The sequence below is a fragment of the Lolium perenne genome, chromosome 3 (assembly GCF_019359855.2).
Source record: "Lolium perenne isolate Kyuss_39 chromosome 3, Kyuss_2.0, whole genome shotgun sequence".
Lineage (NCBI taxonomy): Eukaryota > Viridiplantae > Streptophyta > Magnoliopsida > Poales > Poaceae > Lolium > Lolium perenne.
The window spans coordinates 192,765,338-192,787,764 of NC_067246.2; the positions used below are offsets into that span (position 1 = coordinate 192,765,338).

Sequence of the window (22,427 nt, forward strand, 5' to 3'; positions counted from 1 at the left end):
TGAGCAAAACATAATTTTGCTCAGGTTGATCTTTGTATACCTCACTCCAGCTCCTAGATTAAGGTGTTGGTGTAGAGGATTTCTTCTGAATGGTTGATTTGCTTGCCCTGCTCCTCCTGGCAAGTTTGTGATGCTTGGTTTGTTTCTGGTGATTGCTGGAATAGGTGGAACAGCTCTGGCTGTTCTCCTGTTCTTGATTTTCTTGGTGTTCTTACCCTTCGAAGCCTGTCGATGAAATGCTAGGGTTTGGATGGAAAAAGGTTTAATATGGTCCTCTCTTTGCTCTCTTGGTCGACAGCTGAGCCTGGCACCATTTTGGTGACTCCCCTGGCTTGTGTGCTGGTGTGCATGCACACAGCCTTGTGAGCTGCCTGTGTGGTTCCATGTTGGGACTTGGTCCTTTTGGTGGATCAGCTCGGCTGATCTTGATAATATCCTCTCACTTCCTTTTATTTGCTAACCTGCCAAGTGGCAATGCCACTTGGCATAACCCCATGTTTGGTTTATGTGTGTGCAGGGATCAAGAATTGATCAAGATGAAGTTCAAGATCATTTTGAACAAGCATTTCATGAATATTAACTCGTGTAGATTAGAACATTTTATTTGCTTGTAATTTTTTTTTTCTTTTTCCATTTATTCAATTCTTGTAATGTGTTGTAATTTCCATAATTCAATTCTGGATATTGTAATTGACATTGTATCTTGTGTGATTATCAATAAAGCTCAAGTTTTTCTAATGAGCTTTAATTATATGATGTACTATTTAATATACTTGATTATTTATATTTGTTTAATGAATTACCTAAATTTGAATTATGATATATTCAATTGGTGTTTAAATTTGAAATTCAAACACAAGTTGTTTGAATTCAAACATGCAACTTAGGTTGAGAGGTAGGTTATCCCCCTCTCTTCTCGAAAACCCTAATTGAGCTAACTGAGGTGCAATTTTATCGCACTCTCGAAACCCTAACCCTGTAAGGTGTCGAGAGAGAAACTTGTCCCCCTTCGATGCAGTTTCCTTTTAAAAGCGCGAAATTTCCCCAGATTTTACGATGCAATGCACATCCCTTTCTAAAATCTACCCCTCGATCGTCTCTAAACCTGGGACATTACAGACCGCGAGCGAAAAAAGCACACGAGGGGAGCCACGAGGGCCGAACGGCACCAGGTGGCGCGCCCGCACATGTAGGGCGCGCCACCCAGGTCCGTTCGCACCTCGGGGCCCCTTTATACCAGAACCTCTGTTTTGCTTAAAAAACTAAGACATATTTTTCCCGAGATTTATTGAGGCGGTGGTTGAGGCGAAAGTCCTCTCCCACTCCGGGTGAGGGCAGATCCTGCTGCACCGGTGCCTTCGGTGAAGGGGAAATCGACGCCATCGACATCAGCACTCCTCCTTGGCTTGGGAGGAGGCATCTCCATCAACATCTTCACTAGCACCATCATCACCGCCATCTCCATCTACGAGATCGACGTTATCCCCCTCATAGTTTGTGTTGAATTGAACCCCGGATATTGTTTTTAGTGCTATTGCATATTTGTGATTGGTACTTCGTCTTTATTTGGTGGGAAGATTATATATTCAGATTGTGTTGTAATCATTATGCCTCTGGTCCATATCATATTTGACACTTGTGAGTAGTTATCCACATTCCTGAGGGCATAGGATGATCTGGCTATAATTCTATATGATGTGCAATGAGTATTTGGTCAAGTTTTCTATCTTTTATGTTGTTCTATGATGGTTTTATGCGAGCATCGACTTCATATTACTTCACCTATATGGGCTTGTAGGGCTGCACTTTAACGTAATGCATTGGCGTTGGAAAGGACTATGAGTTGCATTAGAGGGGTTTATGTCGAGGACCAGTGATCTTATTGCTATGGTGGGACATTTATGTCTTAATGATTCCTATACTTGCACACGAAAATGGCTCTAGGACCCATCATTAAGGGGTGTGTTTGCACATATCTATGGTTGCACCTAATTTAGGCTCAGCCCCTAACTAAATAAAACTTGACAAAATATTTACCATGTTGTGTAAAACTCAGATGCTAGTAAATCCATGCCTTCCTCGGGAACTTTAGTCTCATATAAGCACACACACACTTGAGCTTGTCCTCTTGCCGCATAGAGGATTGGGCTTTTCTCTCATTGAGAGCTTTTACTTATTTGCTATTTACTTTCTGCACTTTATTTTTATTGCAAACTATACACTGATGACCCACAAGTATAGGGGATCGCAACAGTCTTCGAGGGAAGTAAAACCCAATTTATTGATTCGACACAAGGGGAGCCAAAGAATATTTGTAAGCCTTAACAACTGAGTTGTCAATTCAGCTGCACCTGGAAACAGACTTGCTAGCAATAGTTTATCAGTAGCAACAGTTTTATAGCAGTAGTAGTAGTGAAATATAAGCAGCAGTGCAATAAAGACAACAGTAGTGATTATAGTAAACAGCAGGATTAAAATACTGTAGGCATAGGGATGGATGAAAGGGCGCTGCATGGATAAGATAACTCATGTAATAATCAATACTAGGCATTTGCAGATAATAATGAAACAATATCCAAGTACTAAATAACCATAGGCATGTGTTCCGTATATAGTCGTACGTGCTCGCAATGAGAAACTTGCACAACATCTTTTGTCCTACCAGCCGGTGGCAGCCGGGCCTCTAGGGAAACTACTGGTAATTAAGGTACTCCTTTTAATAGAGTACCGGAGCAAACATTAACACTCCGTGAACACATGTGATCCTCATATCACAGCCTTCCCCTCCGGTTGTCCCAATTTCTGTCACTTTGGGGCCTCGGGTTCCGGACAACAATATGTGTATACAACTTGCAGGTAAGATCATAAAACAACGAATATCATCATGAATCAATAACATGTTCAGATCTGAAATCATGGCACTCGGGCCCTAGTGACAAGCATTAAGCATAACAAGTTGCAACAATATCATAAAAGTACCAACAACGGATACTAGGCACCATGCCCTAACAATCTTATGGCTATTACATGAACAATCTCATCCAATCCCTACCATCCCCTTCAGCCTACAGCGAGGGATTTACTCACACATGGATGGGGGAAGCATGGATGGTTGATGGAGAGGCGTCGGTGGCGACGATGGCGATGATCTCCTCCAATTCCCCGTCCCGGCAGGGTGCCAGAACGGAGTTTCTGATCCCGACATTGGGTTTCGCGACGGCGACAGAGTTTTGGATGTCTTCTGGAAAATTGGTCGAACCCCCGTGTGTTTTTAGGTCAAGGGCTTTAAGTATTCCAAAGGGGAGCGTCGAGGGTTGGCCGAGGCGGCGCCACCATAAGGCGGCGCGGCCCAGGGGCCCACCGCGCCGCCATGTGGTGTGTGCACCTCGTGGCCCCCCTCCGTCTCGTCTTCTGGCTCCGTAAGTCTTCTGTGAAAATAGGCCCATTGCAATTATTTCCGGGGATTTTCCTGAAAGTTGATTTTCCGCACAAAAATAAGACACCAGGGCAATTCTGCTGAAAATAGCGTTAATCCGTGTTAGTTGTATCCAAAATACACAAATTAGAGTCAAAACAATAGCAAAAGTGTTCGGGAAAGTAGATACGTTTTGGACGTATCAACTCCCCCCAAGCTTAGCTTATTTCTTGTCCTCAAGCAATTCAGTTAACAACTGAGTGAGATAAAAGAACTTTCACGAACACATTTGCTCATATGATGTAAATATTCTCATTATATGGACGAGTACTTAGGCAATTCATAATAAGATAAATGCAAGTAAAGTCATCTAATAGTTATGTCAATCATGAAAAAGGTACCAACAAACTAATAATAAACATCATGAAACATATCTATCAGCAGGATTGCAATGCTCATAAAAAGATATGATAAAGTGGTATCTCGCTTGCCCGTATTTGTACATCAAAACATAAATGCCCAGGCACCTCTGAAACTCATGGAAAGAATAGAAGTAAAGATTATCAAAGATAAAAGCATCAAAGTTATACCATAGTTAACCATATTCTGGGACAGACATATTACAGTAAGAATGCCATTTATGCTCTCAAGAAGGTGCTCAAAGAAAGGATGGGGCCTCAACATAAAAGTAAAAGATTGACCCTTCGCAGAGGGAAGCAGGGATTAACATGTGCTAGAGCTTTTCATTTTTAAAACAGAAGTAAAATTGTTTTGACAGGGTGTTTGTTGTTGTCAACGAATGGTAGTGGGCACTCTAACTACCTCGTCAACCAGAATTTCAAGAGCAACTCCCATGAAGGACGTTATCTCTACCAGCAAGGTAAATCATCCCTCTTCTCTTTTGTTTACACATGTACTTTAGTTTCATTATGGATGACACTCCTCCCAACCTTTGCTTACACAAGCCATGGCTAACCGAATCCTCGGGTGCCTTCCAACATTCACATACAATGGAGGAGTGTCTATTTGCAAATTAAGTTGCTTACTGATAAATCAGGGCAAAACATGTGAAGAGAATTATCGATGAAAGTTAATTAATTGGGGTTGGGCACCCCATTGCCAGCTCTTTTTGCAAAATTATTGGATAAGCGGATGTGCCACTAGTCCATTGGTGAAAGTCTGTCAGGAGTAAATGACAAGGTTGAAAGATGAAACACCACATACTTCCTCATGAGCTATAAAACATTGACACTAATTGAGAAGTACTTTGAAGGTTTTAAAGGTAGCACATGAAAATTTACTTGGAATGGTTTGAAATGCCATGCATAGGTATTTATGGTGGACACTTTGGAATAACTTGGTTTTCAGGGATTTGGAAGCACGAGCAGCATTCCCGCTCAGTACAAGTGAAGGCTAGCAATAGACTGGGAAGCGACAATCAAGAGAGCAATAACTGTCATAATCATGCTTGCGACAAAATAAAATTAACAGAGGCATAAAAGTGATACGAGAACTCTGAAGCAAAGTAAATCATCGAGGCTTAATTGACTTTTGTTTTCAGTCATATGCATGCGTGAGCATGTGCCAAGTCAATTCAAATGAATTATTCAGAGGAGGATACCACAATGTCATACCTATCTATGAATAAAACAATGGAAGCAAATATTTATGACATGCTTCTCATTATTAATAAATTGGAGCTAAACATGAGAGATCATGAACTACTAGACTTTCATTAAATGACATATACCTCACATGAACCAACTAAGCATGCTCACATGAATGAGTATATGTACAAAAATGAAAACAAATAGAGTTCATACCAGCCTCTCACCATAGTTGAGTTGTCGTAGATCGTCATTATTGCCTTTCACTTGTGTGGCTTGAATAATATGAAATGAAAACCAAGCTCCAACCACCGGAGACCGCTGAACTCCATAATAAACTTTACAAAACCGAAGAAGAACAACAAATATTTTTGGTGTTTTCGAATTGGAAACAAGAACGAAAGTAAAATCTTTTTGGATTTTCTTATAGCAAACCAACAATATTAAATAAACCAAAATATGAACAAGAAACCAAATAAACAAATGATAAAGTGAAACAACAGAAATATTTTTGGTCTTTTTGTGTTTTAGAAAAGAAACAAAGCAAAAACAAGAGAATGAAAACTAAAAGAGTCACACAAACACAAGGTGGCAGAAATCCGTCAAACTTGACAGCAGTACAGTAATCATTTTTTTTTTGAAAATCTTCTGTTGTTCAACTCGAAAAGTGCTCAACTAATGAAAGTTAGGTGATAACCTGGGGAACATGTAAAAAAATTGGCTGCTCAAAATAACGTTCTGGCTATTTTTAGGAATTGTTTTAGTATCAGTCCAGAATCTGTTTTTTAGACAGCACTTCCCCAAATATCATCTTCCTCATATTAGAGGAAACTATCGGCACACAAATGAAATAAAAAAAAGGTAAAAGTAAACGTTACTACAGTAGTAACAACCTTAAAAACTAAAATATGAGCCTACTGAAATAAAAATAACCGAAAGAGAAACAACCAAAAGAAGCGAAACAAGTATATACAAATGACCGGCAATTGTAATATGCAATGAATGAGTGATGCCAGCATACCTCCCCCCAAGCTTAGGCTTTTGGCCTAAGTGGAAATCAATCCCACGGTGCCACAAAGGTGGCACCTCCGTAGTATGATGAAGAAGGAGCCTGTCCTTGGTACATGCTGGAGGACGCACCGGGATATGTGACAGTGTACCCGTCGGAGGGCTCGGCGTCCTCGGAGTCGTGCTGCTGGTGAAAGCCAAGTATCCTCAGCTGCTCATCCACCTCCTCCTTGGAACGGGACCACGGCTTCCTGCGAATACTGAACAAATCGGCCTGCGGCAAAGGGATTTCCCTCTCATCCCCATCAATAAACAACATTCTATAGACAATATTTTCTAAATTAGAGTCAGTTGTGACAAATTGGTGACACTTCATAGCAGCAATATCAAGCTTAATAGGAGTTAATTTCTCATCACTAGGATCAATAGAAAAACCTAGATATGCAACAATACGTGAGGTAACAATTCCTCCATAAATAGGTCCCTTACTAGCTAAGCGACGAGCAATAAGAGCACCAGGATGATAAGGTGTACTTCCAGTAAGTGCAGCAACAAGAAAAGCAAGATGATAACTAGAAATGTTGCTAGTGTTCTCCCTACCAAGAATGCTAGTAGCAAGATAGTAAGTGAAATATCTAATGGCAGGGAGCTGAATGTTCCTTATCTTGCCGCGCTGAATGGTGCGGTTATCAACGTTGGTAACTTCTCGATAGAGTTCCGTCAAAGCTTTGGGGCGGTTCTCGATCTTCTTCGCTGTACCTATAGGAGTAATATCCAATGCAACACAAAAATCCTTCAACTTCATAGTATTAGGCATGTCATAAATCTTAAATTTAACCGATGGTGTGAAGGATGAGTTGCTGAATTTAAAGCTTTCAACAAAGATTTTAGTTAGCCTGTAAAATTGATCACTCTCATCTTCCATATAGGTAGATAAGCCCACACTATTAATGAGAAACAAGAAGTCATCAAGTAGCCCTGCATTACGCAAAAAGTCAATGCATGGAAAGGATGAAGCATTAGGAATCCCGTTGTCCTAATCATCTTCAAAGCTAGGTGCAATGACATCCTCATCATAGGATCGCCTAACTCGAGTGGCTGCCCTTGAAGGCCTTGCCGCTCTTGTCGTATCCCTCTCGAACACTTCTCCAAAGGTGTGGTTATGCATTTTCCTTTTCTAATTTTTTTCAACAATCATTATAAAAGTTGATTTTGAGACATATAAATGAGGGAAACTACTATAGGAACTTGATAGAGTACTAAACATGCATCAAAACTAATTTTTACAACTTAGAACAAGCATGCAAACTCACTTAACATGTCACCTACAGCAGCAAAATACTCAAGATATACTCAACCAAACAAAATTCTATTTGGATAATCGGAGGAGTCACATACCGGAGAACAAATACCCCAAATCTCAGCAGTAAAGATGGGCTGAGCAAGGAGATCGAAAATCTCGAGCAATAACAGCAAGAAACTCGGGTTTGAACAATGGTGGTGTGTTTTCCCGTGAAAGAGAGTGGAGTGGTAGGTAGATGAGTGAGTGGAGGGCCAGGTGGGGCCCTCCCCACAGGGTGGCACGCCCCCCTTGCTGGCCGCGCCAGCACATGGGGTGCAGCCCTAGGGTGCCCCACTGGTCAGCCCCAGGCAATCCCAGGTTGCATTTTGAAAAATAGGACCAGTGATATAATTTTTGTAAATTTTTGAAAACTTCGTAAATGCACATTTCTGGGTGTTAAAATAACTATTACAGGGCAGAAAAAGATTTTCAAACTTCTAAACAACTAAAGCATCTTGCAAAACAAGTAGTACTACAGAAAGTAAACAAGTGTGGAGAAAGAAAGAAATGTTGTTTAGCTCTTCTATGCATATAAAATGTACTTGTTAACAAGGTTGATCAAGTCTTGCCACCAAATAAATTTTACATGACATAAGAAGAAATAAACCTCAAATCAATCATGTTACCTTATATTATATTGATATGGATCCAATCATAATATTTTGATATCCTTGTTTAGGCTCATATATAGGACAATCAATAACTCCCACTTTGATAGTTCTCAAATTAGAAATTGTATTAACTCCATATACTTTATCAATCCTCTTGGGAAAATAAACAGTATGCTCCTTGTCATCAACATTGAAAGTAACTTTTCCTTTATTGCAATAAATAATAGCCCCTGTAGTGTTAAGAAAAGGTCTTCCAAGAATAATAGACATATTATCATCTTCAGGCATTTCCAACACAACAAAATCAGCTAATATTAAGCAATTATTAGCAACTTGAATAGGAACATCCTCACATATACCAACAGGAACAGCAGTAGATTTATCATCCATTTGCAAAGATATATCAGTTGGTATCGATTTATCTAAATAAAGTATCTTGTAAAGATAAAAAGGCATAACACTAACTCCTGCTCCCAAATCACATAGAGTAGTTCTAACATAATTATTCTTGATGGAACAAGGGATAGTCGGTATACCTGGGTCGCCCAGCTTCTTTGGAACCTTGCCATTGAAAGGGTAATTAGCAAGCATAGTGGAAATCTCCTCATTAGAAATTTTCATTTTGTTAGAGACAATATCTTTCATATACTTTGAATAAGGAGGCAATTTAATAGCATCAGTCAAAGGGAGTTGCAGGAACAAAGATTTCATCCAATCACAAAATTTATTATAGTGTTCTTCCTCCTTTGATTTTAGTTTCTTAACAGGAAAAGGCATTTGCTTTTGAACCCAAGGTTCTCTTTCATTACCATGTTTCTTAGCAATAAAATCTTCTTTGGTGTACTTTTTATTTTTAGCATGCTTTTCAGGTTCATCTTCGACCTCTTCTTTATCAGAAACATCATTCTTATCATTATCTTTATCATGTTCATTACCACTTTCAGTTTCAGCATCAGAAATAGAAATACTATTAGGATCATCAACGGGCTCAGAGGATTCTACAACAGTTTTATGTTTCTTCTTCTTTTTCTTAGAAGGAGCGCTAGTTTCTTTAGTTCGTTGAGCATCTTGTTCAACTCTTTTGGGATGCCCCTCAGGATATAGAGGATCCTGAGTAGAAACACCGCCTCTAGTTGTTACTTCATAAGCATGTTTTTATTTAGAAGTATTTCTTAACAAGTCATTTTGCACTTTAGTGAGTTGATCAGTTTGAGTTTGAACCATATGAAAATGTTTAACAAGCATCTTAACATCATTGGAGGTTCTCTCCACAATATCATGCAATTTACTAATAGCTTGAGAATTTTCCATTAAATGATTATGTACTCTCATATTAAAGTTATATTGCTTAACAACATAATAATCAAATTCATCTAAACATTGATCAGGGGGTTTTGAGTAAGGAATGTCTTCTTTATCAAAGCGTTGAAGAGAATGTACCTCAATCGTGGATGAAGGGGGAGTTATCTTACATAAATCTTCTATGGGAGGTAAATTCTTCACATCTTCAGATTTAATACCTTTCTCTTTAAGAGATTTCTTGGCTTCCCTCATATCTTCATCATTTAATTCAACAATACCACTCTTCTTCAATATTGGTGTTGGGGTTGGTTCAGGTGTAGTCCAATCATCATGATTTTGGCTTATTCTAGCCATTAATTCTTCAGCTTCATCTCGAGTTCTTTTCCTGAAAACACAACCAGCACAACTATCCAGGTATGCCCTAGACTCAATGGTTAGTCCACTATAAAATATATAAGTCATGCTTTTCCAAATCATGTCCAGGCCGAGCTCTAAGAAGAGAGCAAACCATTTGGACTATCAATAGAATCAGGAGACAAACTATTATAACAAGTTTTACCATCATCCTTTAATGAGAAAGGAAAAATTTTTGCAACAAAATAAGTACGCTTCTTGGTATCATCGGAAAACAAGCTACTCAAAGTAGAAAGCTCAATCATGTGCTCTACAGCACTTTCTTTTTCAGTACCACAAAAAGGTGTTTTCTCAACAATACATATATGAGATAAATCAAGAGAAAAATCATAATCATTATCCTTAATGTTTATAGGAGATGTGGCAAATTTAGGATCAGGAGACAGTTTATATCTAACAGCACGTTGTGCAAGAAGCTTTTTAATATTACTTGCACCAGTAGTAGCATTACATTTATCAATAAAATCATCATCAAGTTCCACATAATCTTCATCAAGATCATCACTAGAGTGTTCAACAGACTCAGATGAATTAACAGGTGTAACAGTATTTTCATTAGGAATTTCAGTATTTTCAATTTGTCTAGACCTAACAATTGTAGCATCTAGAAAAGGACCTAATGAAGCATTATCATCAAGCACAGTAGAAGCATCATTAAAATTATAAGAGAAATTTTCAGATTCAGCAGAAGTACCAGCATGTGAAGCTTGTGGTGGTGAAACAAGTTGACTTATCACAGATGGTGAATCAAGAGCAGCAGAGGTACTCAGAGTTGTACCTTTTCTTGTAGTGTAGGCCCATTGCAATTATTTCCGGGGATTTTCCTGAAAGTTGATTTTCTACACAAAAATAAGACACCAGGGCAATTCTGCTGAAAACAGCGTTAATCCGTGTTAGTTGTATCCAAAATACACAAATTAGAGGCAAAACAATAGCAAAAGTGTTCGGGGAAGTAGATACGTTTTGGACGTATCATACACCCAAAACACCAAAACTGCTACTTTCTTATTATTATTTTCTTGTCGATTCTGCTAACCAATACCTTCAGCTCCTCGTGGGTTCGACAACCTTTCTTGTTGAAAAGTACTACAATTGATCTCTTGCACTTGGGAGCCATCATCCATCACTCATCACTGAATACCAAATAGCAATTAAGGAGTTCACACAATTAGTACATCAAAAGAGGGTGCTAATAGGCAACAACACCCAAATTAACAATTACCCTAATGAGTTATGCACCAAAAGCGTAAAGCAACCATAGCTCGTGATGCATCACAAGTTCCTCACCAGAGGGGTTAATATATACCACCTCCCATTATATTATAGATTAGGGGTCCGTTTTAATTAAGTCTTACCTAACGAAGGTATATATCAGACTACCTCCCAAAATGTACATGACCTCAGCAACAGATCGTGACCACCATCGAAAATAGATGAGCAACAAAGCAGTGGCACTAATCATAGTGCATGCTGCATGCGTAGCCAGGTCCTAAGCCACACCCTCATGCTAGTTGCTTTCATCTTAGAATAGACGCCAACTTTAGCTTTGTTTTCCGCAAGGTAGTCTATAGCCTTGATTTGTAATCATGGATCGAAGGGTTGACAGGAATGCACATACTTGGGCGTGAAAACCGTCCTCAAGTGAACATATTTCACTAGGGCTTGTTTGACAAGTCAACCTGCTTCGGACAGGCCTACGATTAAGAAGACGGTGTGCTAGCGCATATGAACATGTAGGCTACGAGCAAGTGAAACAAAAAACAATGTCATGCTATCTTGCCATGAGGTGCTTCGTTAGCTTCTCCTCATCATCGATCATAATGGTCGTGCTATCCAGGCACCATATGATGTCACCTTGCTCTAATCTTGCATATCATGTTCCACATTATTCTCTATTTTCCAGGATGGTTGTACAACTGGAGAGTGGTCACTGTGTGATCCATGTGAAGTCAAGCACATCGTTGGCAATCTTCTGCCTCTGGCTTTCTCTGAACCCATTGTGACAGTTTGCCCCACTATTCACGAGCACAACCATCCTATTCAGGAGCTATCCAAATCATTGAAGGATTGCAAACATACATAGCTAGCTAGATCACGGACAGTATTGTGAGACTACATTCATCCTATGACAGGCAACACCACTAAGGGAGGAGACAGATCGGGAGAGCTAGTAGGCATGATGCCGTACAATAGGATAACAATGTAAACATGAAGATGAAATCATACACCATCACCAACTGCAAGAACAATGCTAAGCATCAAACAATGGTAAACATGAAGTACACAAACAATATATAGCCATGAACTAGTAAACAACGGCAAGCATGATAATCAGTTGCAAATCACCGAACTACACACTCACTAACAACAAGCATCATCAAATCCATACAAGTCTACACACATCTAGCACATGATTATAGATCTAAGCTAAAGATCAAGGGTTTGAGATTCTTAGACCCACCAGAAGAGCATCCATCACACAAGTTGGGGAAGAGAGAGAAGCTGGTTGGTCGTTGGTTGGTCGCCGATGACCGCCGCCAACGTTCTCGTGAAGCTCCGGTCTTGTCCATGGATTTCAAAGGATGGAGGATCTCGAGTGGTGGGGTGGGGTGGGGGTGGATTTGGACGGTTACAACGCCGCACCTAAATAGGGGGAGATTTTACGAGTGCGGTGACCAAATTTTTCTGCCGCAATTTTGCCGTAGCACGCGAGCTTGCACCTGATCATATCATCTCCATAGATGCCCGTGCGTGTACGCTATGTTCTCCATTTTGGCCATCCCGGGAGTGGCTCCGCGGAAACAACCAATTCAGCCGTTCCTCGCACGCAAAGAGCTGAGGTGCTTTAATCATCGTGTGTCCACAACGTGAAGGGCTGATGATGACTAGGTGATCTAATCAGACCAAAATCTTTTCACCTGAGCATGGTTGGACTACATGTAAGCTACCGAACGCGCCCTTATATCACACGTCCTTATTATCGCATCTAGATGACGTGCATGCCCTAGCTGTATGTGTTACCTGAGCCAAAAAAAATATTGTCGGACGAGCCTTATCCTTTGTATGGGCCCCATTAACGAGCCTCATTTAGGCTCCAAAGTATGTAGCCCGAAGTAGTATAATGCGGCAGTTAGCTCGTATGGATTGCAGGATTGGAGGTTTTCGTTTGTCTGTAACCTGAAACCAACCAAATGTGACGAAGTCGCAAGCCGCTACCAGCTAGCACCGCTGCATGCGCACATTTGTCGACCAAAAAGAAGAGCCAGATGAAAGCCCTAGCGAGCTTGATCGTACGGGTATAGCTGGACCACACAGCGTCGACATGAGACAATTTAATTACGACATTACAATTTCAGGTCGGCCAACGGTTTATCCCGACGACGGGGTCTGCTGTCGACACAAGCAGCCGTCAGAATTATTTCCCTGACGAGGAAAGTGCATTCACGTGAAGCTATCCACGCCGTGCGTGTAACGATCATGCACTTGGGCGCGCGTGCGCAGGAGAGATGTTAAGATTTCTTAATCATATCACTTTGCATATGTTCGACATTCACTGAGGTGACTCAAGTACACAGCGCGATGGCAACACCGATTGATAAATAGCGTGGACCTAGCTCTACTGTGCGACGGCTGCGATAATGATCCACACTACAACTCATTACGTGGTACTGATGCCATTGTATTCCCTGTCCAGTGCTAATGTTTATGTGCGAGATCGATTGGGCAACTCCTCGGATCGGTGGCGGTGCTAGGAAATGGAGGCTAGGTATTCATTTTCAGAAAGAAAAAAATCTCTAAACAATATGAGAACAAAAACAACAGCTATATATACGACATATGGCCACAATTTCAATAGGATGAACTATAATAATATTTCTAGTGAAGTAACAATGCATAATAGGTAAGACCATAATTCCATAGTAATAATTATAAATACTAAAACAATAAATTTGCATTGAGGCAGTACCTCTAGACTCTTGAGTGAAGAATTGATATTACAATATAACTCTACGATCGCCTTGTTGGAAGACATTGATGACATCTTTATCCTTCACTTTACTAAAGAATTCCCTCTCAACAAATGTAACCAAACAATGGTTCAAGTATTCATCACCCATTTTGTTCCTTAGCTTATTCTTCACATAGTTCATTGAGGAGAATACCTTTTCAACACTAGCAGTAGCTACTGGCAAAATCAATACCAACTTAAGAAGCTTGTAAACAACAAAATATTGTTCATGTTTGTTTGTCTCCACAAGCATAACTGAAAGTTGAACAATATTCTTCAAACTTTTACCTTTCATCTCTGCGCACATGAGTAATATACAAGTCTAATTGCCATGGAAGTCTTGCCAGTTCATCAATTGTGAAATCACTAGCATAAAACTTTGAAGCAAGCCTAACCAACTTCTCTTGATCATAGGCAGCAAATGAACGAAGTGGACAGAATGCTGCCATGCAAGAAAGTAGTTCAGTGTTTACCTCATCAAATCTTCCATTCAGCTCAGAAATTTGCCTATCAATGACGCTCACATACATATCAACATGGAAGCGATGATAATTATCTGCACCATTATAGAAACCACCTCTTCTAGGTCGCCCAACAGGACAGTAACGAGCCTTCATATCAACAACTTTGATCTTATGCTTTGTACAAAAAGATGTTACCTTGATAAGAAAATCATCCCATCCAGGATCTGACCTCAAGCCCTCCAAGTGATACTTTGTGAGATCAACTAGCTCAATAGCATGAACAATATCTTGCTCTTTCATTTGCAAAGCTCTGCTCAAGTTATCTGTGTATTCAAATATTTCTTGCATCAAATGTGTCATGAAAACAAACTCAAATGACTGAAATGATGTCAACACAGATAGAGCTGCTTGAGCCTCCGCACCATGGTACTCTTTTCCAATCTTCAAGAGGATTCGCCGTATTGCAGCATACATAGAGAGACACGGTTCACAGTTCTGAAGTGGGAGCCCCAACGTGTATCACACGGTCTTCCCAAACCCATTTCCTGATTTTGCCCAGTCCTCGTTTCTACTTCTTCCAATGCCAATGCATCAATCAGTTCCTCAACTTGAGCAATCCGAAGCATCCTCATCTTTTTGCAAGACATACCAAGAGCATTTAACAAGTGTGCAAGCTGCTGAAAGAACCAAGTGCAATCACCACTCTCCTTAGCAACAGCAACAAGAGTTAGTTGTAGTTGATGGGCAAAACAATGAACATAGTAGGCAGAAGGAGACTCATCCATGATTAGTTGTTTCAGGCCATTGGCATTACCTTTCATGTTACTAGCTCCATCATATCCTTGCCCACGAACCATTGCGAAGGTCAGATTGTACTTCATAAGCATTTTCTGAATTGCAGCCTTAAGTGTCAAAGAGGTAGTATCTTCAACATGAGCAAGACCAAGAAATCTTACAACCGCCCTTCCTTTCTTATCAACATAACGCAAGCAAATAGCCAACTGTTCATTCTGATACACGTCACTAGACTCATCTGCAAGTATTGCAAAATGACCACCATCAAGTTCTTCAATGACCAGTTTAGTAGTCTCCTGCGCACAACATGTTATCAGCTCATGTTGTATATCATGGTGAGTCATCTTGCAGTTCTGTGGAGCATTGTTGAGAACCACTTTGTCAACCTCTTCAAAATTTCCTGCTAGCCAATTTAGAAGCTCAAGCAAATTTCCTTTATTTAGTGAATCTTCACTCTCATCATGTCCTCTAAATGCCAAGCCTTGGCGCAATAAAAACCTCAAACACTTGAGTGTCCATGTCAAACGGAGCTTGTACAAGGCCTTATACTGCGAGGTGTTTGAAGCAAGAGCGTTTCGGATTGATGCTTTTGGTGTAGTGAACATATCAAATTTCTCTTGAGCTTCAGCATGAGCACTACTGACACCACCTTCATGTCTCGACAATCTCGATTTCATGTTCTAGTTCCTAAACCCATTCTTAACAAATGAATCCCCACCAGGACATTTTATTTTATCCTTGAACAAATAGCAAACAAAACAAAAGGCAACATCTTTCTCCACACTATACTCAATCCATGAAAATTCTTTAAACCAAGCACGACAAAAGCGACGCTCATATTTTTATATCCACTTTTATTTGTAAACTCAAACTTATGATTCTTTGGTTGACATGACCCCATCTCAATGTATCTCTTTCTAACTCTATCTTGGTCATTGACAGCATATCTTGAGATGGAAATCCGCTTCCTAGGATCATGTTGAAGTGCCTCCAGATCTGCTTGTGTCGGTTCATCCTCTTCATCAATTGCTTCATCATCCTCTACAATTGGAGTTGGAGTTGTGCCGCTGCTCTCCGGTTCACGTTCTACATCCGGTGCTTGCACTAGCGCCAATTGCAGATTGTTCTCGGGCTGATCGTGAGAAGTACTTGATTCAACAACAGTATGATTCGGTGTGGATGTTTCATCTGTCTTCTTAGCTTTTGAAGCTTTTTCCCACAATGCAAATATACTACTGTCAGCAGCACTCTTATTCTTCTTCTTCTTCTTCTTCATCTACATTACAAAAAAAAACAAGGAACATATTCAGTAAAACTTGTCAATTACAATGTTTCATCTAGCAGTCTACTACTCTCATAATTTCTATGAACAAGTAAATTGCAAATATGGAGTGCTAATCTACTAGACAACTGAAGATAGTGCGAATAAACACTCTCGTCAGGCATCTGCAAATATGGTTGAAACTTGAATAGGCAGCCTGCCCATCAACATTATGCAGTCTACGTAACTGAATAAGATGTGAAAATGCATTTTTCATAACAGGTTAGACGCATGAGCCAAAACACCATATCCAAGAGGCCAGGTTAATACGTTTGGTGATCAACGTTTCCTTTTTTACTTGTCAAATCATGTTACAGAGAGCAGCATCTACATCTAGCATATATATAGGGAATAACTGAATAATACGTGATCATGAGAAGAGAGGAAACGTGATCAACTGATCATGAGAAGAGAGGAAACGCACCTCGCGTGTCAGCGTGTGGCGTCCTGGGTTCCTGGCCGGCCGATTCCCGCCGGCCGCCGCGGCTGCTCCGCTTTCCGCTAGATCGCCTCGCCAAATCGCCAAGAGAGACGATCAAACGAACCAGCCGATGCGTCGTGTGCGTGTGCGACTCTTCGAGGACGGACGCGATGCGATCGTGGGTCATGAAGAGCGGTGCGAGACTGCGAGCAGAGTAGGCCACCGCTTCGCTTTCCCTATTGGGCTGCTGAATGGGCCATATGAGTACTTGACAATATGTATAAACTTTTGTTTGCACAGATTCTTTGGTATTCAGATGAATACAGCTGCATAGCTGCATACTCCCAGCGCCGCCAGTGCCTCGGATCATCGGCCGAGATGCTTTCACATCAATGCCATCACAAACACCACATTTTCTCAAGGCCGCTGATTTTCCTGATGATGAGCTCGAGGCATCCGTTTGCATCGATTACACGCGTACCATTTGTGGTGCATGCCATATTCGAACGCTCCATAACCCAAGGTACTACATGCATGTACAGAATGGTGTATCGGTCCTAAGAGCATCATCAGCTGCACCAGCATCCTCAATATGTTTATTGGAGTGCCACTTATATTTGAAGTTTGTGCCGACGTCCTTATAGTCTGTCAGCACATTTTTGAGCCCAGTATATAGAATAGCGGGTGTAACCATGTTGGCCCCGGCCTACAAGAACCGGGACCGGGGCACATGCACTCCGCGCCACCTAGGATTTGGTGGTGGGACAAGCCTAGTAGCAACACAGACACAGACGTCGATTAGCTTTTTCTATAACCGGTAGGAGGTTGGTCGTCAAGTTAATAAAAGTATCGATTTCCTAGACTATCGGGGTACACTATTGGAGACGTTTGTGGGTGCAGCCGATCCCAATACGTTGGTAGCATGTGCTGATGCCCCCCAATAACGCATTGTCGACGTTGTTACTCACCATGATTTGTCTAACCCATTTTTATTAGCTTTGACTTTTGGTTGAATTAACTACTGCATCAATTCTATAATTAGGACCTTGCCTAAAGATTTAACGGTGAATTTTGGACGGTCCACTTTTACTTCAACGTATGTGCTGACTTCTACAAATCCCAACTGTTTTTTTTTTTTCTAAAACAACTGGTATTGCGTTACATATTTATAAAGTTCAAATAAAAGGGCGTACTGATATAATTCTCATGAACCGATGACAATTAATCAGCATGTTCACTATCAGCTCCAGTCATATGTACGGTACGGTCGAACACGATTTTTGTGGATGGCTGCTGTACGGTCAAAAAGGAGGGAGGGTCCACGACGTCGGCGGCTGAACGAAATCTACGACCCCGCTTGCTTGCGTTTTGTTCCATATGCATGGCCTCCGATGGATACGGCGATAACGACTAAAATGACCTCTCCCTGCACACATGATTCCGGTTGGCATATGCCGTGCATGCGTTCTTTTTTTTTTTCGAGAATACACCATGGAGAGGTGTATCAATCACATAGAAGAGTGCCAAGATGGCAAAGTTTGCGCTACCACAGGGGGGGCAGCTCCCCAAACACACGCCTAATCTCCGTGCTGCCACGGTACAACGGTCGGATCAAGAAAAACAAAGAGAGAGCCACGAAAAAGCTTAGCTAGGCGCCATCGCTCGAACTCCTCTCGCACCTTGTCCCTGATGGCGCCATGCGAGGCCACCGCTCCGTTGAAGACCACGTCGTTTCTGTGCCTCCAAATGGACCAAAAGACCAGGATGATGGCAGTCCACATGTCCCGTCTATGAGCTGTCGGACAAGCCCGGGATGTCCACCATTCCAGCAGATCGGTGTCCGGGTCTGGGAGCCACTCCTCCTTGCCCCAACACCTAAGAGCCCAAGCCCATGTCTCCCGCGCAACCACGCAACCCAGCAGCAAGTGCTGCAAGGTCTCCGGCTCCTGATCGCAAAGCGGGCAGGCCGACGGACACGGCAAGCCACGACGTCGAAGCCTATCCGCCGTCCAACAGCGGTTCTTTGAGGCCAGCCATGCGAAGAACTTGCAACTGTGCGGCGCCCTAGACCGTCATATCTCCTCTGAGACGGAGGCTCTCACCTGGCCCGCAAAGAAAGCTCTGTATGCCGACTTAGTGGAGTAAATGCCATCAGTCGACCACCTCCACAGCAGAACGTCCTCCCGCTCCGGGACCAGCTGGACGTTCGCCAGCCTCTGCCACAACATGAAGAACTCCGGGAGGGCTGCCTCATCCATGTCCGGCCCACAATCTCTAAGCCATTGGCCGGCCAGGCCCTCTCTCACCGAGCAAGCGGTGACCCTCCTACGAGAAACCATCTTGGCCACATTTGGTGCAATCTCCGCCACTTTCGAGCCATCTAGCCACCGATCAGACCAGAACCGAGCCCGCTCGCCATTGCCCAGAACAAAGCAGGTGGCCGCATCGAAGATAGCGGTGCAGAGGCTGGGGAGCTGAATGTTAAACTCCGCCCAAGCCTTGGAGGTGTCCACCTTCTGTAGCCAGGCCCATCGACATCGAAGAGCAAGATTAAGCAAGCGGAGGTTCGGAATACCTAGACCGCCGAGGTCTTTCGGGGAGGTCACCTTGTCCCAAGCGACTAGACAGTGACCACCCATGACATCCTGCCGCCCTTTCCAAAGGAAGGCCCGGCAAATCTTGCGCAGCGCCTCAACAACCTTCGGTGGGATGTCGAGCAACATCATGGTATGCACTGGGATCGCCGAAAGCGTGCTCTGGACAAGAATGGTCCTACCCCCACGGTTGAGGAGTTTGGCGCACCACGGTGGCAGCCTACTAGCTGCGCTGTCCACGATCGGCTGAAGCTGGGCTGCCGTCACCTTTCTGAGCCCAAGGGGGAGGCCCAGGTACTTGAATGGGAAAGAGGCTACCTCGCAACCAAGGATAGAACTAGCCAGAGCCACCTGTTCCTGCGAGCACCGGATGGGGTGGAGTGAGCACTTGGCCAGATTGGTGCGCAGTCCCGACGCCACCCCAAAGTCCTCCACAATCTGTGTGCAGGTGCGCAGGTCAACCTCGGTGGGTCTGATGAAGGTAACCACATCATCGGCATACATCGACGTGCGATGCCGGAAGCCACTAGGCGAGAGCTCGGTGAGCAGACCCACGTTCGCCGCCCTCTCAAACATGAGGTGGAGAACATCCATCACCGTGTCGAAGAGCAAAGGGGAGAGAGGGTCACCCTGTCGCAAGCCCCGACGGTTGTAGATGAGCTCCCCAGAAGCGCCATTCATCAGCACACGGGTCGAGGCGGAGCTGAGTAGCCCCCGACCATCGAGATCCACTTTCGGCCGAAGCCCAACTTGGCCATAACCTCGAGGAGGAAGGCCCAATCCACAGTGTCGAAGGCTTTCGTGATATCCAACTTGAGGAGGATGGCATCCCGCTTGAGCGCGTGGAGCTTCCGAGCCGTATAGTGCACCAGCTGAAAGTTGTCATGGAGACAGCGCCCACGGATGAAGGCGCTCTGTTGCGGGCCGACCAGCTCCGGCATCCTAGGCGCAAGGCGGGAGGAGAGGACCTTGGCCATGAGCTTAGCCACGCTATGAATCAAGCTGATGGGGCGGAAATCCTTGACCTCCACGGCGTCAGCCCGCTTGGGGAGCAGGGAGACCAGGGCCTGGTTGGCCATGTGTAACCCCCTGAAGTCGCCCCCCCACAAGGACTGGAAGGCCTCCATCACATCATGCTTGATGATGGGCCAACACGCCACATAGAACCTCCCGGAGAAGCCATCCGGCCCCGGGGCTTTGTCCAACTCCTGCGAGCGTACCACCGCCCAAACCTTGATGAGGACATGATTACCTCTGATTTGAAGGCATATTTTGGTGAAAAAGATGAGACTACGTCGAGGACGACTTCAATTCAAGTAGGGGAGGATGATGAGGACATCTCTATGATAGATACAACCAATACTCCTACAGCCACATTTCAGGTACAGTCGTTACTAGGAATCCTTCCTGATATATATGAGAATATGATGCTGCCTAAATCAAATGTATTTATATTATTTAGGAATGGATCTAGCATGGACGCCAAGCATTGGATTAGGAACGTGCATGGAGATGGCAGCAGACCTGCAAGGATTCAGGATGGCGTTGCAAGCGAGGATTTCAGAACATTGAAGCCACCAAAGTGAAGCAATGATGATTGGATGAATTATACAAGTTACTCCATCATAAAATTCGTCCAAAGAGTTATTTATGGTGCTGCGTCACCTTATTTAATGGGCCAGGCCCATGTATTTTCGGATTAGGTATTTTAGGGGATTTTAAGAGGCCATATAAGTGGAGGAAGGCCCATTTAGGGGTGTTTTTGGCCAACCCTAGCTGGTTGGACGAAAATCCCTTGACTTCCCCCATATATATCCCTCTCTAGCCGTCATTAGAACTTGGATTTTGATTAGATTAAAAGTTAGCCAATTGCTGCAACTTCGTGTACTTCTTTTGAGGCCAACGCCCAGAACAAGACCGACTATTCGGAATCCCACCATTATCAATCAAGTTTTCATCTCTATTCGCAATATTCTGATTGCATCTTTAGTTCTTACTTGTTCTCGATTTCAGGTAGGAATTAAGACCCTTGCTGGTCAGGCTGATCGTGCTCCCGCAAGATCAGTAACTCCCGGAGATTGTCCTAGCGATTGCATTGGCGCACGAGCTTTGCACGTGTAGTCGGATCGTCAAGCACGAACTCCACCAACAAATCGATTTATCCCCATCTCATCGAAAGATCGGACACCTTTACCCTATCAAGTGGTATCAGATTTCAGGTTGCTCGGTGAGATTTACAGTTTTCCTAGTGTAGATTTGTTTTACCTATAACCCAGAAAAAGCCCCACAAAAATATATTAGGTTTAGATCATCCGTCCCATAGCCCCTGCCAAGCCATTGCATGATCTTTTCAGTTTTTGTTTTTTGAGTCTTTGTCTGCAATCGTTGTGTCGCGTGCTGGTCTTAGCGTCTAGAGTCGTTAGAGTTTCGAGTTCTGATCATAGTAGTCGCGTCGCCGCCGCACCATCTCCGCTTGCAGTCCTCGCCATATCACCGCCACCATATACTTCCGCCACATCTTCCATCAACTCTTTGTTGTTCCCCTTTGATTCCCATCATCGTAGGGTCTTTCTTGATCTTTGTTTCTGAGTTTTTCCGGGTTTTAGATCCGTTTTCTTGGTCAATTTCGCGTTTTCCGTCGGAATTCTGATAGCAGTCTAGCTGCAAAAAAAAAAAAAAAAAAAAATTCTGGGCGCCCGACCATAGAGATCTCTATGGTCTAGCGCCAAGGTAGATTCTGCAAAAAAAAAAAAAAATTCCGAAAAAAAAAAATTTCTGGGCGCCCTACCATAGAGACCTCTATGGTCATGCGCCAAGGTTGATCCAAAAAAAAAAAAATTCTGGGCGCCCTACCATAGAGACCTCTATGGTCATGCGCCAAGGTTGATCCAAAAAAAAAAAAAAGATCCGAAAAAAAAAATTTGGGCGCCCTACCATAGAGACCTCTAGGGTCAGGCGCCAAGATTGAGTCCAAAAAAAAAAATAAACTAGGCGCCTTACCTTAGGTGCCTCTATCCTCTAGTGCCAGTTTCGCTGCCTCTTGCATCTTGTGCCGCATTGTGACCTCGTTGGTGATTTAGGCTCGCGTCTCTAATACGATCTAGCCTAGGACCAGCACAGTACC

The 22,427-nt window shown here is 42.9% G+C and overlaps 1 pseudogene; it reads right to left on the reverse strand.

Annotated features, from left to right (window-relative positions):
• Nucleotides 1–13,694: 13,694 nt before the first annotated feature.
• LOC139838071 (uncharacterized) lies at nucleotides 13,695–16,280 on the reverse strand (annotated as a pseudogene).
• Nucleotides 16,281–22,427: the final 6,147 nt, after the last annotated feature.